Raw genomic sequence first — 14,328 nt, forward strand, 5'->3', positions numbered from 1 at the left:
TGGGAGACAAAAGAAGATGAAAATTAATTATCACATCAGGACATGAAACCAGGTCAAGAATCTTTTCAAATAACATATGTGTGCAGTGAAATACATATTACAGGTTGCTTCAACTGAGAAAACTATAAATAATAAAGTAGGATTGAAGTACAATCCAGGATAAAACATTGCATGGTACAAGAAATCACTTAACAGCTAATGCAAAAAAAGTCTTAGAAGTAAATTGTTGGAATATCAATCTTATGCAGCATTAGAAAATCCAGATCTTACAGGTCTTCTGAAAAGGTCCCAATAGGTTGGAAAATCATTCATCATTATCTCTGTTCCAAAGGAGAGAGTCAGAAGGCAGATAACTATAGGTCACTCAGCCTAATGTATATCCTAGGGAAAATAATTGAATCTGTTATTAAGGAAGGAATAGCAAGCCATTTAGAAAATTATACCGCAACCATGCAGAGCTAAAATGTTTTTGCAAAGCATGTTGCCAGGACTGGAGGGTTTGATTCATTGGAAGAGGTTGAACATGCTGAGCTTTTTGCCCTGGAACTTCGGAGGCTCAGGACTGACCTTATGGAGGTTTATAAAATCATGAGGGACATGGATAGAGTAACTATCCAAGGTCTTTTTCTTAGGGTTGACAATTGCCTGGCTTAGTCCATGGCTATGTTCGTGCTCAGTTGCCTTCCACCAATACCCTTGATGCCTTTAGAAAAAGATGGTCACTGCATGGTTGGAGTGCCTTAACTCCCCTTCCAACTCCTTTATGATTTAGCCCCCTCCCTCTCCTTCTCCCTTTTCCCTCCCTTTTGATGTTAATGTATTGCCTTTGTCAAGTTTTGCATATCAATTGATCTAATGGGAAACACGAGTGATTTAGTGCTGGAGGATAATAGATGAAAAGTATGATGGGTGATTTGGTAGTGGAGAAAAAAAGAGCATGAAGGCACTTCTGGTTATAAAAAAAATTTTAAAAAGGAAGAATGAGTATTAACCTTGTTGAAATATGTAAGATGCTGTGATGTCTCTGCCATTTTAAAAAAGCTACTGAGCACAGTGACACAGTAATGTGCTCTGGCATTCTGAAGCTGTCCTGCTCAGTCAAGGCCATTGAGGAAGATGGCATCATGATTCGCTGACAGGGTCCTGGAAATCCTGGTCAAGGCATAGTGCACCATCACCATACATGCCATCCACCCTGCCCTAACTCTGCCTGAATTCTGCGCTGCATCTTCATCTCTCAGAAGGCATCACTGCCTTTCTCCCATCTGCACCAACACTAAAAGCTGTGCCATCCAATTTCATGTGACTCAATTTTTTTCCTTCCCCTAACCCCAGAGGGAAATAGTCTATAACAGAGCAGAAAGAGCACATATGGCTGGAGAGACACTCAGTGTTAGGCTCCTCATGAAGAGAGAATCATGGACCTCACATGAGAAGTCTGGGACCACTCCTGCAAGGATGCCAAGACATTCAGATCCTCCCAAACAAGTACGTATCATTCCTTATTCCAGTGTAAGTCTGATAGTAATTCCACTGTCAGTCTCATTCATGCACACCACTTCTAACCATTGGCTCTGATGCTTGCTCTCTCTTTTGTCTTAAAGGTACGACCACCTCTGTGGTAAAACAGCCAACATGCACAGAAGCCACCTCCTCAACTTCTTAAGATGACGGTACCAAGATTCAGAAGAAGCGTTAACAAGGCTACCTCCTGCTCTGCCCACCATTTCAGATACTGACACTTCAGTGAGAACATTTGGGATAGAAGGTGAGCACATCACTGCCTTTTAAATGTTGTGATTGTACCAACCTCTACCACATCCTCTGGCAGCTAATTCCATACATGCACCACCCACTACATGAAAAAGTTGCCCCTTCAGCCCCTTTTAAATTTTTCCCCTCTTACCCTAAACCTATGCTGTCTAGTTCTGGACTGTAACAGCTCTGCAGTTAGCCAAGGAAGAAACACCCCAGTCTACTGGTAGCTGGAGGTCTGGCAGAGACCTGCACAGCCTCAGCCAGGTAAGACACTGTCCTGGTGGTAATCATGGACTTTGTTGTTATGCACAAGGAGGAACAGGAGCAGCAGACAAGAATGTGAGATGCAATGATCCTCATTGTCCAGAAGCTGCATCAGTGTAGCGGGTCATGCAGTTTTCTATCTGCCACCACGGACAATTTGGTCCAGCACCCTCAGGGTCTGCTGGAGAGGCACGCACATCTGCACTTCATTGCCTTAGCCATTGAACCTTAGGTCCAAAGGCCTAGCAACAGGGGATCACTGAGTCATATGCACACACCAGAGACAAGAGGGTGTCAGGAGGCATCCAGCCTGAGGAGAAACCACATACAGATCTGTCAGGACACTCCAGATGTGGCCAGGCCCTCCACCCTCCACCCTACACTGTCTGCTGCCATCAGAAGTTCATGGAAATACTAGCAAGAACACTTTCACATGTCTGCCCATACAGACACAAACACTACCCAGGTCACCAAATCAAACCTCTAGGATCAATGGGCTTCACAGTCAAATACACCACCTCCACTCCAGCTGCAGAACTAGGAAATACACTAGTAAGTATTGGGAGTGAGCAGAAGAAGAAAACTTATTGACATAGTGTTGCCCTACAACATCTTTTTTTTTCTCTCTGGCATCTGTGCTCAAAAGTATTGGTGTAAATTATTTGGTCTGGGGCAGGAAGGACCAATGCATGAGGGTGGTGAGGAATTAGGGACCCCACAAGTCTCTGTCCTGTCAGGGCATGGGTCTATGTTGGTGTTGTTTCTCTTTAAAGGCCCTCACATTGGTGTGTCATGCAAGCCCTTCCCTCACAGATCAAGTCACTTATCCTACCCACTCCAAGTGGCACGCCTCTGAGTGACTGCTGTATTAGCATCACAGAGTCAGAGAGATGTACAGCACAGAAACAGGCCCTTTGATCCAACTCGTCCATGCCACCCAGATATCCTAAACTAACCTAGTTCCACTTGCCAGCACTTGGCCTCTATCCCTCTAAACCCTTCCTATTCATATACCCATCCAGATGAGTTTTAAATGTTGTAATTGTACCAGCCTCCATCACTTCCTCCGGCAGCTCATTCCATACACACACCACGCTTTGCATGAAAAAATTGCCCCTTAGGTCCCTTTTAAATTTTTCCCCTCTCATCCTAAACCTATGTCGTCTAGTTCTGGACTCTCCCACCCCAGGGAAAATACCTTGTCTATTTAACCTATCCATGCCCCTCATGATTTTATAAATTCTATAAAGTCACCCCTCAGCCTATTCAGCCTCTTCCTATAGCTCAAACCCTCCAACCCTGCCTACACCCTTATAACTCTTTCCTGAATGTTTTCAAGTTTCACAACATCCTTCCGGTCGAAGTAAACCAGAATTGCACACAGTATGAGGGAGCATACAGGTAGGCACTCTGAGTCAACTCTCAGAGAGCTGCCCTGAGATGCAGCCTGGTTCAATCTTTGAGCTGGGTGCATATCTACGAACACAAAGATTGTCTGCTACAGTCTTTCAATACTAGTGGCCAGTGTACTCTGAAACACAGCTCTATGCTTCCAGAGGGCCCTGCAGCTGGTTTGGAGAGGAATTATCATGGTCATTACTGTGAAATGACTGTGGATGAGGGGTACATGCAGCTGGTGCCTATGGATCGTTTCCTGAGATGCCATTTGGTCCTAAGCAATATGGAAATCCTTCAGAGCAAATAGTGAGCTGAAGTTGCCAGGTAGCAGTTGAGATTTCCATGTCAGACCTTTACAATATCTAGCTTGTTCAATGTATTTGGAAAGAAAGGAAGCTGCTGTGGTTCTGTTCGCCGAGCTGGAAGTTTTTGTTGCAAACGGAGCGCTTCTTTGATGTTTCCTCCAGTGTTTATAGTGGTCTGTCCCTGCCGCTTCCGGTTGTCTTTGTGGATGAATGCCATGCCTCTAGGAATTCCCTGGCTGTTCTCTGTCTGGCTTGCCTATGATACAGAACAGATATGGACATACAGAACAGAAAACAGGACGCTGAACCTATCAACAAAGACGGCATATTTAAACTACTGGACTTGTGTCTCACAACACACTTCACATTCAACAACCAGATATACGAACAAATCAACGGAACACCCATGGGATCACCGATCTCGGGACTCATAGCAGAGGCAGTTATGCAAAGGTTAGAACAAACAGTCCTACCACAAATTCAACCCAAACTCTGGGTCAGATATGTCGATGACACGTTTGAAATCATTAAAAACACGGAAATAGAAAAAACACACCGGATCACCAGCGTCACACTCACAGGAATCCGATTCACGAGAGAAGAAGAAAAGGATAGCCAACTCCCATTCCTAGACGTGATGGTACAGAGAACACCAAACGGAGAATTCACTACAAGGGTATACAGGAAAGCCACACACACAGACCAAGTACTAAACTATGAAAGTAACCACCCCAACACACACAAACAAAGCTGCATCAGGACACTATTCAAAGAGCTGTAAGTTTTTGTTGCAAACGTTTCGTCCCCTGGCTAGGCGACATCATCAGTGCTTGGGGGCCTCCTGCGAAGCGCTTCTTTGATGTTTCCTCCGGTGTTTATATTGGTCTGTCCCTGCCGCTTCCGGTTGTGAGTTTCAGCTGTCCGCTGTAGTGGTTGGTATATTGGGTCCAGGTCGATGTGTTTGTTGATGGAGTTTGTGGATGAATGCCATGCCTCTAGCAACATGAATTCGACTGGGACAACACTGCTATCATAGGGCAAGCCAGACAGAGAACAGCCAGGGAATTCCTAGAGGCATGGCATTCATCCACAAACTCCATCAACAAACACATCGACCTGGACCCAATATACCAACCACTACAGCGGACAGCTGAAACTGACAATCGGAAGCGGCAGGGACAGGCCACTATAAACACTGGAGGAAACATCAAAGAAGCGCTTCGCAGGAGGCTCCCAAGCACTGATGATGTCGCCTAGCCAGGGGACGAAACGTTTGCAACAAAAACTTCCAGCTCGGCGAACAGAACCACAGCAACGAGCACCCGAGCTACAAATCTTCGCACAAACTTTGAGAAAGGAAGCTGAATGTTAATGTTGTAAGTTGTGCAGTTGACAAGCTGTTCAACATTCAATAGCTCCACCTAATTGCCACTGCCTAGCCTGAAATTCACCTCGCTACTTGTCAAAAACATAAAATCACACATACGATTCTCCCAATGTTGAGATTGGCATCAATGGATATCTCTTCTGATTCTGTCACAAATCTTGCCATAGCCGACATCAGATTCCACCCATTGGTTCTATTTAAAACAATTCTGTTTGGTTGGTGTGTACTTGGAAGTAAATTTGATTGAAACAGAAAGCTTTCTGCATTTTTAAGGACTGAAAACAACAAAAAGTAAAACATGCAATTAAAGAAGGCAGAAATAGCCATAACATTAGTCAAGAGATCCCTGGAAAAGAGGTGGTGTGCAATTGTGGCAGTCATGGCATGTTTTTTTTTTAAACTGTCAGAAATCTTAAGACCTTTATGAACAGTGTAGGGTCACTAAAGGATACTATAGGACAGATTCAAACTAATCCTAAAGTTATGAAACTAATCCGAGAGCTATGAAATGATGATATTACATCTGTCTGTAGTTCTGTTAATAACTCTTATGTTTCATATAGTGGACTCAGATGGAATTACCATGCTAGAATAAAAAGTAATGTAATTTTGGATAGATTAGGAAAGCTGAAAATTGATCCAGGTCCAAACCTAAACCAATCTTGAAATTAAGTACATTTCTAAATTATAATAAAATGAGATAGCAATTTCTCAGTTGCTAATAAATTATAACAAGTTCCTTGGAAGTAAATCTTCCATTTTCAGTGTAATGGAATTAATGTAGTATTGTTCATACTTGTGATATAGGGACATCATTCTGATGACGTGCATATATTAGCACGGAGTCCATATCTTGGTGCAGTGCTTGTTTTGTTAAAAAAATATGATATTTTGTTCTGATAATAAAACATATGATGACATTGCATCTTCTGGAACAGACAAGTGTTATAAATGAATGAATGAATTGTTAATAATTGCTTGAGCTGGACTAGGCAATAATGTCTGTCTCCTTCAAATCATATTACAGTGTAATTTGGATTAGCTAATGTCTGCCCTTAGCATTCAGTTATATCATAAAGAGTATAAAAGAAAGAAAAACAGCACCTCATTTTTGATTAGACACTTTAAAAGGCCCTGGACCCAGCATTGACGCCAACCATTTTAGACCATAAATTCTGGCTCTCTCTGTGTCTCTATTTCCCCCATTCCATGACATTTTGTTGAAAGTGTTTTGCATTTTGCAGATTTTCTTCTGTTTTTGCTTTCCAACCACAGCACCCTTGTTCATCATTTGCTTTGATATTTCTTTTCCTGCCACATCATCATTCTGTTTGGTCCTGTAACACTGACACTTTTGTCATTCCATAATCTCCTGCCTTTTACCCTAACATATATCTACTTTTATCCAGTTTCACCCATCTCTTTCTGAAAACCTATTAGTTCTCTTACTTTTCCCAGTTCTGTTGAAAGATCATTGACTTGAAACATTTGTTAACTCTGTTTTGCTTTCCACAGTTGCTGCCTGGACTGCTAACTGTTTTCAGCATTTTCTGTTTTCATTATAAAAGGAGCATACATTTCCAAAAATTAATACACCAAAGGATTCGACAAAAAAAGTACTCCGTATGAATATAGAAAGCACAGTTAATAGGTTTGCGGATGACACAAAAATTGGTGTTATAATGGACAGCGAAGAAAGTTTTCTAAGCGTACAACTGGATCTTGATCAACTGGGCCAATGCGACGTGTTGCATTTTGGTAAGACAAAACAGGGCAGGACTCACACGGTTAATGGTAGGGCCCTGGGGAATGTTGTCGAACAGAGAGGCCTAGTATTGCAGGTACATAGTTCCTTGAAAGTAGAGTCACAAACAGACAAGGTGATAAAGGTGTTTGGTGTGCTTGCCTTTATCAGTTAGAACATTGAGAATAGGAGTTGGGACATCATGTTACAGCTGTACAAAACATTGATAAGGTCACATTTAAAGTACTGTGTACAATTCTGGTCGCCCTGCTATAGGAAGGATGTTATTAAACTGGAGAAGGTGCAAAAAATAAAAAGGATGTTACCAAGATTAGAGTGTTTGAGTTTTAAGTTCAGGTTGGATAGACTTCTGGAGTATAGGAGGCTGAGAAATGACTTTATAGAGGTTTATAAAATCATGAGGAGTATAGATGGGGTGAATAGCCATGGTCCTTTCCGCAGAATAGAGGAGTCCAAAATTAGAGTTTAAGGTGAGGAGGAAAGATTTAAAAGGGACCTGAGGGGCAACTTTTTCTCACAGAGGATGGTGCATATATGGAATGAGTGACCAGATGAAGGCAAGTAGAAATAAAACATTTAAAAAACATGTGAACAGGTACATGGATAGGAAAGGTTTATAGGGATATAGGTCAACTGCATGCAATAGTTCAGTTTAGGAGACCTGGTCGACATGGACAAGTTGAACCAAAGAGCCTGTTTCCATGCTATATGACTCTATGACTATGTTGTTTAACCAGATATTTAGAATGAGTTATCCCTCCTAGTATACCAATCTTTCAGATTACAAAGTTCAACAATCATTGTGACTTTTTACATATCAAAGTGACTTTTTACAATCCAACTAACCTGGCTTCCAAGTTTTCCTGAATTCTTACTCTTGATAGGCTAAAGAGTCTTTCCATGTTTAATTAGAGAAAACAAATATTATGACCCCTTTCTTCATTTATCTTAAATGTTGTTGCTGAATCAGATGCACTTATATGAATTAAACTAAAGGGAATGCTGTTTAACTCCTGAGATTCTATGTGTTCAAGGTAGTAAATGATACTTGCCTCCTCACCTAGTGCCACAGTTGTTGAGTAGTGTATTTCACATTATATATGAACAATCATCTGTCTCTGCTTATGGTCCTTTTGAAGACTATGTGAAAGTGAGGACTGCAGATGCTGGAGATCAGAATCAAGATTAGAGTGGTGCTGGAAGAGCACAGCAGGTCAGGCAGCATCCAAGGAGCAGGAGAATTGACGTTTCGGGCAAGAGCCCTTCATCAGGAATGAGCCCTTCATTCCTGATGAAGGGCTTTTGCCCCAAACGTCGATTTTCCTACTCCTCAGATGCTGCCTGACCTGCTATGCTTTTCCAACACCACTCCAACCTTGACTTTTGTTGACTATGGCTAATTACCTATTTAGAAACATACTAAAAGTATTTATGTTTATTTTATTATTGTGACTATATTGCACATTTTATCAACTAGGTGCAAAGATCTGTCAATCCTTTGCACATGGTCCTCAGTTCCAATTTCAATTGAAGAATTAACATTGAAGCATATGGATTGTGGCAAGACAGCACCTTAGTAGTCAGAGAATACCCAACTTGAGGTGGGTACGTTGCTGACCAATAAGAACAATGCCCCCCCACCATGAAGACAACTTGTAGTTCATGTTCTGAACACAGATTGAGTTAGACTAATCATTACTAATTGCAGTGTTCCATGTTATATTAATATTCTGCAGCAATGCTGTAAATTTAAAGAAAAACTTTGAACACAGGAGGATCAGGAAGACAAATTTTAATAGAATGAGCAAATGAGCAATGAAGGAAGCTGAAATAACTAGATTGATGCTGCTATCCTGTCACCAAGTCACCTTTTATTTACATGTACATTTTTATTTGACACTGGTCTGGCTTCCTCAGACCCAGTTCTCAGAGGGAACAGAACCTCTGATATTCCTGTTTATATCTGTCAGCCAGAGCTCCTGAATTGGATGAGATTAACAGCCCCAATCAGGGAACTCACATTCTATAACATCTCCCAGGCTGAATAGCCAAGGTCTTTTCCCCAGAATAGAGGAGTCCAAAATTAGAGTTTAAGAGGAGGTGGAAAGATTTAAAAGGGATCTGAGGGGCAACTTTTTCTCACAGAGAATGGTGCATATATGGAATGAGTGACCAGATGAAGTGGTGGAGGCAGGTAGAATTAAACATTTAAAAAACATTTGAACAAGTACATGGATACAGAAGCATTATAGAAGTAAAACAATTTTTTTTTACAATTGTCAACAATAGAGACAAAGTGTTTAACTGGTGATAACAAATATTTTACCTGCAGCGAGCAGGAACTTGGGGAATAGTAAGGGCTTGGAGGGATATGGGCCAGATGCTGGCAAGTGGGACTAAATTGGTTTGGGATATCTGTTCGTCATGGACGAGTTGGACCGGAGGGTCTGTTTCCGTGCTGTCCATCTCTATGACTCTATCCAAAAGTTTGAAAAATCTTAATACACATAGCAAAACATTGTCTCATCCCATCTCTTGACACTATCCATTATAGAGATTCAAATCCAGAGTAATTTGTGCTTTTATATCATACATTTAAGTTTGACTTAGCTGATCATCCCCAGTTCTTTCCTGTAGACTATAAAATCTTATATATGAATATGGGCAAAACTGATAACTGAGAAAGCCTATACCTTTAATAACCTGCAGATTTCTAACCAAATACTTTTGGTTTGGATGTTTCACAAACTAATTTTTTACACTGAGTAACTGTTCTCTGAACTCTCCTATGCTCCTTTCTAGGTGAGAAGCAATATTTGCTTCTAACCCGAGCAAGGTCTGTTTCAAAACTGCCAAAGAGCTTCCAATCTTTGAGTCTTCTATGCTAACATCATCCTTAATTATCCTGAACCAAAAACAAGCTAATTGCCTTCAATGTTTATAGTAAATACTGTAAACAATGCAGTACAAATAATCTTTCATTAACAGTCCAGAGGTTCCTAATCTCTGACACATTATGGATTAGACCAGTGTTCCAGAAGAACTGTTTGACTCAGTTAATTTCTTTTAAATCTTTCAAAAAAGGAACCCATCCTTATGAACTATTTTAGAATCCAAACTCAGAAGTTATTATTATATGTATACAAATTGCATGCCTTTAATCACAGTATTTTTTCTATTCTTATACACATGCAGCTTGATTATTTCACTAACATGGTATGACCTAGGCAGTCATGGGATTTTGGCTAGGGGTGGGAGCAGGATAGAAGGAGGAGGAGAAGTTAGAGGGAGTAGAAGTCTGTTGGGAACTACTCTCCTGGCTCTCCAGTCTCCCTCCATTTCTACATTTTCCAGCAAAGGGGATTTCAAATATATCAAGTAAAATGTAATTGTATTCAAGAGACATGCAAGTGTCCGGGAATACATTAACCCTGATATATTTTCTGACACATGCACCTGAACAACATTAAATGCCAAGAATACCTGCTGCTATCCAATACTGTAGTGGCATACATGGAATAAAATGCAAGCTTAATAAAGTTCTCTTCAGCTGATGTGTAAATTGTTTACCCCACTATGTTGCATCAAAGGCCTGAGGAAGAAAATATTGAAGAAATATTTATCAACTCAACCTTGCTTAGGTTTGGTCAAAGGGCCAGATTGAATCCCTATCTGCTGAGAATACATTGGGATTCCACCAAAACAAATCATTTGAACCCTTTTATGATTTTTGTTTGACATTTTCCTCATTGTTTTTCTTAAGAGATTGAGTCTATCGGACATACATTCCATGGACACCAAGTTCTTCAGTAGGGCTTCTTCTTATATAACACTAAACAATTAGTATCATTGGAGTGCATGACTAAAAAGATATTGTCATCACAGCCAAACAGGTCATGGCATCATCCAATATCAACTAATTTCATATTGTACAGGCTTGCTGTGTAGAGATCAGTGATAAATCTGCCTGATTTTCCTCTGTCTAGCTCAGGTCCGAAGGCCAAACATTATGACACTACAATCACCTGAGATCAGTTAATTCAGAGCACAATCCAAAATCAAATCTACAATCACTCATTTGTTTCAGTAATGCATTTCTTTTACAAATGACTGACTGGAGGAACAAATTGAAATGTTATCACTTGTAACTTTTAATGTCAGGAATATTTACCACACGTATGATCATGGGCATCTTAAAATCTACCTCTTTTGAACAAGCTTTCAATCCCCTGTTTGTGAATATTGTGCAGTCATCGGTGAACATCTCATCTGACCTTATGCTGGAATGGATGAATGATTTTATAATCATGTGTATTTTACAGTGAGAAAAACAGTAAGATACTGTGAAAAGTTTTTCCACTGTCGTCACAATCCAACACCGTTTTGAACAGTTTTTAAAAAATGAAAAAAAAGAATCATATAGCTGAAAGAGAGTCCATTAGTCCTGAGCCAGATTATCAACAACACCTGTGCCACCATCTCATCTCCACTCTTCAGGGGTGCCATCTTTTGCTGCTGGGCCCACCTCCTCAATGTCACTGTAATGCTCTTTCCCCACTGCTTCATTGCCACAAGTGCCAGACCCAATCAACGATGAAATCGTCAATGCTTAGGCTCCATATTTGGCTGCTGTGCCTACCTCACTGATGTCGATGTAGCAGCTGCTGAGTCCCTCACCCCAAAAAGTAAGTAGGGGCTCACTCGGGTCATTGATGAAACAACTGATGATGGTTGGGCCTAAGATACTACTAGACTGAGGAACGCCTGGACTGGCTTTATCCTAAATGATAGCAGAGGCCAGCGCAGCAGTGTGAAAGCTTAGGATGAAACTTTGGGGTTGAGCTTTGTACTGGCCCACAACAAGAAACAACTTTTTCTTGTCCACTTTATCAAGATCAGTCAGGATTTTATATACTTTAATCAATTAAATTTTATAAACTCTTCTAAACTCCATGGAAACAAGCCCAATATGTCCAACATTCCTTATTAGACAATGTACTAATTCGAAATTTCAATCAGGTCAACCTCCTCTGAACTGCCTCCAATGCTTTTATTTGCTTCTATAAACGAGACCAAATCTGCGCACAATATTCGAGATGTTGTCTCACCAATGCCTCATTTAACTCAACCATAACATCTTTATTTTTATGATTAATTACTCTCGTAATAAGGGGAGGAGTATCCTGCATTCAGCATCACAGAGAAGCAATCTGGGAAGGGTGTCCTGCAGTCAGTTCTTGTGAAAATAAGTGGACAAGTTGTAGCCTTTAGCTCATAAATGTGCAGAAGGTTAGGTACTGACATCAGTGGTCTGTTCTTAGAGGGTTGGGCTGAATGACCTGATTCCATGCTGTTGGGATGCTATGGTAGATGCCTATTCCAGATTAGCCCTTCATAACAATGGATGTGGTCTGATTATCTCGTTATCCGAAGATTGTCTTCAGATTTCTTTCACTATCTCACTAAGCCATTCTTGGTGAACACTGAAATTCCCCACCCAGAATACATTTGATACCGTGCACTCTCAGTGCTTTCCCGTAAGTGTTGTTCAATATGTGGAAACCCTGATTCATCAGCCAAGGGAAGATGGCATGTAGAAATCAGTAGGAGGTTTCCTTGCCTATGTTTAACCTGAAACCATGAGACTTCACCATTTCTGGAGACAATGTTGAGAACTCCCAGGGCAACTCCCTCCCAACTGTATCACCACTTCTGCAGGTCGTTCGTGCCTGTTTGATGGTGTCTTATATTGTCTGCAAGATATGTTTCTGTGAGTATGATTATGTCAGGCTGTTGTTTGACTAGTCTGTGAGACATATATTTCCCTCTCCACCCCTATCAGCATTCAGGAGAGACCACTCCCTCCGCGACTCCCTCGTCAGGTCCACACCACCCACCAACCCAACCCCCACTCCCAGCAACCACAAGAAATGCAAAACTTACGCCCCCCCCCTCACCTCCCTCCAAGGCCCCAATGGATCCTTTTATATCCGTCGCAAATTCACCTGCACCTCCACACACATCATTTACTGTATCCGCTGCACACGATGTGGTCTCCTCTACATTGGGGAGACAGGCCACCAACTTGTGGAACATTTCAGGGAACACCTCTGGGACACCCGCACCAACCAACCCAACCACCCTGTGGCTGAACACTTTAACTCCCCCTCCCACTCCGCCAATGACATGCAGGTCCTTGGCCTCCTCCATCACCAGACCCTGGCCACACGACGCCTGGAGGAAGAGCGCCTCACCTTCCGCCTCGGAACCCTCCAACCACACAGGATGAATGTAGATTTCTCCAGCTTCCACATTTCCTCTACCCCCACCTTATCTCAGTCCCAACCCTCAGATTCAGCACAGCCCTCTTGACCTACAATCTTCTTCGCGACCTCTCCGATCCCACCCCCTCTCCGGCCTATCACCCTCGCCCTCACCTCCTTCCACCAATCGTATTCCCAGCGCCCCTCCCCCAAATTCCCTCCCCCCTACCTTTTATCTCAGCCCGCTTGGCACACCAGCCTCATTCCTGAAGTAGGGCTTATGCCCGAAACGTCGATTCTTCTGCTCCTCAGATGCTGCCTGGCCTGCTGTGTTTTTCCAGCACCACATTTTTCAACTCTAGTGTGTGAGATAGCCCAATTTTGGCACTAGCCCCCAGACGTTAGCAAGGAGGACTTTGCAGGGTTATAGAGTCATAGGGATGTACAGCAACGAAACAGACCCTTCGGTCCAACCTGTCTATACCGACCAGATATCCCAACCCAATCTAATCCCATCTGCTAGTACCCGGCCCATATCCCTTCAAACCCTTCCTATTCATATACCTATCCAAATGCCTCTTAAATGTTGCAATTGTACCAGCCTCCACCACTTCCCTGGCAGTTCATTCCATACACGTACCACCCTCTGCATGAAAAAGTTGTCCCTTAGGTCCCTTTCATATCTTTCCCCTCTCACCCTAAACCTATGCCCTCTAGGTCTGGACTCCCCCACCCAAGGGAAAAGCCATTGTCTCTTTCTCCTATCCATGCCCCTCATAATTTTGTAAACTTCTATAAGGTCACCCCTCAGCCTCCGATGTTCCAGAGAAAACAGCCCCAGCCTGTTCAGCCTCTCCCCATAGCTCAAATCTTCCAACCCTGGCAACATCCTTGTAAATATTTTCTGAACCCTTTCAAGTTTCACCACATCTTTACGATAGGAAGGAGACCAGAATTGCGCGCAATATTCCAACAGTGGCCTAACCAATGCCCTGTACAGCCGCACAATGACATCCCAACTCCTGTACTCAATACTCTGACCAATAACAGAAAGCATACCAAACGCTTTCTACACTATCCTATCTACCTGTGACTCCACTTTCAAGGAGCTATGAACCTGCACTCCAAGGTCTCTTTGTTCAGCAACATTCCCTAGGCCCTTACCATTAAGTGTATAAGTCCTGCTAA

This window comes from Chiloscyllium plagiosum, chromosome 18 (assembly GCF_004010195.1).
Source record: "Chiloscyllium plagiosum isolate BGI_BamShark_2017 chromosome 18, ASM401019v2, whole genome shotgun sequence".
Classification (NCBI taxonomy): domain Eukaryota; kingdom Metazoa; phylum Chordata; class Chondrichthyes; order Orectolobiformes; family Hemiscylliidae; genus Chiloscyllium; species Chiloscyllium plagiosum.